Source organism: Humulus lupulus, chromosome 8 (assembly GCF_963169125.1).
Source record: "Humulus lupulus chromosome 8, drHumLupu1.1, whole genome shotgun sequence".
NCBI lineage: Eukaryota > Viridiplantae > Streptophyta > Magnoliopsida > Rosales > Cannabaceae > Humulus > Humulus lupulus.
The window spans coordinates 57,252,746-57,256,112 of record NC_084800.1 but is presented as its reverse complement, the minus strand read 5'-3'; positions in this window follow the sequence as shown (position 1 = coordinate 57,256,112).

Genomic DNA, 3,367 nt, shown 5'->3' with positions numbered 1-3,367 from the left:
CCAGCCATCAATGCCACCAATCCTCCATGCAGCCCGGCCCATTCGGCCCAGTTGCCTCTTGATGCACCACCTGAAGCTCCTAGCCACCAGCCGAGAGTCAACCCAGCAGGCATCTCACGCCTCTTCCCTGCCTGATGCTCCATGCCAGCTGTCCCTCCCTTCAGCAAGCAATCCACGCCAAGCAGCAATCCACACCAAGCATCAATTTTGCCCTCTTCTCTGCTGCCACCGAAGCCCAGCCCGAAGGCCCATCAGCCCGAAGGCCCAATCGCCTGATACACCCCATGCCCAGAAGCCACCCAAGCCAGGCCCACGGTTCCAATTCCTTTAACAATTCTCTCCAACCGAACCACCTCAAGGAAAAGCCTCACAGGCCCAACCTGCCACCTCCAAGCTACCACAGCCACAAAAATAAGACCAAAAAAGTCACATTTTTCTTCCCAATATTTTTTTCCTTTCACTCAAATATCAATTCACTCTTCCCTATATTTCTTACCTAAATAAACATTCCTAATTTATTTTTTTAGCCTAGCTTTTCACTAATCTTTTACCCAACCAAACATTTTATCTTTCTAATACTCTTACACTTACTCTATTTATCCTACCACTTCCCAACACAATTAAATTAATCAATTTATTTATTTTAATTTGATCAATTTAATCTCCATATTTTGCCTATAAATAGAGTCTTGTAAGACCATTTGAGGAGCTCTTCTGCTTCATCTTTTTTCAACCTCTTCTACACTTCATATTTCTCTCTTCTTTTCATTATTTTCTCTCTACCATTTTCATCTTTTGAAGAGCATGTCAAGTATGTTATTTTGTAATTTTTATTTCAATCTAGTTATGAGCTTCTAATATTTTTCAAAGGTTATTAAGATGATGATGAAGCAAAATTTAACTAGATAGTATCTTTTGTTGTATGTTGATTCCCCATTTGTACAGCATTGTTTATGGATTTTTCTATCAAAGATATGCATTTTTCATCTAGTGTTGATTGTTAAAGCATATTACACTTAGTTCTTCATTATGCAAAAATATGATATTCTTTTATTAAATGTTTTTCATTAAATTGTTCACATCTAATTCTTAGAGCATAAGTATCATATTTTTCCTAAACATAATCTCTTTGATTTTTTGTAGTTTCATTAGGTTGTAACACAACTAATGCTTAGAAATTATATCTTATATAAGTGAAGAAAAATCCTACATTTTTGAAAGAGTAACTTGTGCTTGAATAGAAAATATGTTTTGAAAAAATATATAGTGTGATTTATTTCTACTATATCAAAACTTGGGAATCAATATACTTATAAATACTATTGAACTTGCATTTTGTGGATTCGAAAATCTTAATAATCTTATTTTACATATCTCATTTGAAAATCATTTTTATCATTAATATTTTTATTACTTGTCTTTTATTTTTCTAAAACAAAATCTCATCAAATATTTGGAACTAGGTTAGAATATTCTTGCTTTGTTTGAAATAGTTTCTTTTGATGTTAGTCAACTCCCATGGGTTCGACCTCGTACTTACATGAACATTATATTCTGAAATGATTCATGCACTTGCGAGTTTAAATATTAAAACACCCTCTTTTGGGATCAACAAATGACATTTTCGTAATTTTGACCTACTGATGGTATATTTGTAATTATATATGCTTTATGATTGAGACCACATTATGTGGATATATTTGAGTTATTCAGCACAAGGCGATCCTAGCGAGCAATTTAGCGGAAAAGTCACAACGAGGTTAGATACCCGGCTCGGGGTGAGCTTAGGGGTATTTTGGTAATTTGGCACATTACCAGGATTTATTGGGTAATGAGAATTAAGTTGGTGATTATTTGGGTTAAGTGAAATTAATTGGAAATTATTGGTGTAATTAGAGGTTAATGGGAAGTTGGGGAAAAATGACCATTTTGCCTTTGGGCTCGATTTTGGAGATAAGTTTATGGTAATAGCATTATGGTCTTTTGACCACATAACTGGAGAAAGGTGATTTAGGCTGAGGGTTTGGGTCATATACGTTTAGACTCTCTCTCTATCTCTTGGATATACTCTTGGAGATACGAAAGACACACCTAGCTTCACCTTGATCTAAGCCTTGATATTGGGGTTTTTGGGAAGGGAATTGACTCTAGAAAGGTGTTGGCAGCAGCTAAGGGACATCTGCTACCCCTTTTATTTTTGAATTACTGGCAGAAAGGTATGGATTTTCTGAGTTTTCTTTGTATTCTTGGTGTTCTTATTTTTGGTGAGTTTTGGATTCCAATTCCATATTTGATGCTTGCTGTAGAGTTTAGAGGTTGGTTTGAGGTTGTGAATTAGTTTATAAACAAATTTAGTGGCTTGTGGTGGTTTGAGTTATGATTTAGAATCTTTGATCTCTGAATTTGGCAAGAAATTAACTTTGAAGCTCAAATGTGAATTTTGGGGTTTTAATGTGTTTTTGGTTAAACTTTTGGTGTTTCTATGTTGCTTGAGGGGTGTTGAAACGTTTTGGGGCTCAGTTTTAGCTATGGGTTCAGTTTGGGTGGAAGGTTCTGAGCTCAGAGAAAATCGTAGAAAAACTCAGATTATCTGGGTTCACGTTGGGGCGCTTCGACGTTGGTGCGGTTTGGGGCGAGGGTGCCCTCTCTGCTCGTCGCGGCACCAGGCCTTTTTCAGGGCCTCAAATTTTTTTTTCTTCAAATTTTAGGGCTTTGGTCCGGGGGCTCGAGGGACGATTCCACTATCCCGTTTAGTTGAATTAGAGGTCCCAAGAGCATGGGATGGGTCCCGGAGTCTGTTTTTTTGGAGTTGAAACTTATTGGGAATATCATTTATGGTTCTGACCAGGGTTAGCATGAGGCTCGAGGGAAGGATCGTGCCCAGGGTCGTTTATACTTCTTTAGCACAAGACCATAAGTAAGAAAACTGCACCCTAGATGTGATTAGGGCTCGGGCCCCTGTTAATGTGCATGGTTATAATTATGCCAGTGAATTCCTGATTAAGCATTCATAAATGTGTTGTATATGATTATGTGATAAATGAATTATATTTTATATGTGTGATTACTCCTAATCGGAAAGCTCGACTTATGAGCTGTTGTAACGTGATGGACCCAAAATGGGTATGTTTTAAATATTTATAACTTGCAAGCGCACAAATCGTATTTATAGAATATTATTCGTGTAAGCACGAGGTCGAACCTAAAGGAGTTGTCTAAAATTGAAAAGAAAACTATTTTAAACCAAAATTAATAAATTCTAACCTAGTTTCAAAGATTGATGAGAATTTTTGTATAATAAAAATAAAATAAAAGATAATAATAAAGAAATTAAAGACAATATATGAACATAAATTAAAAGTAGAAA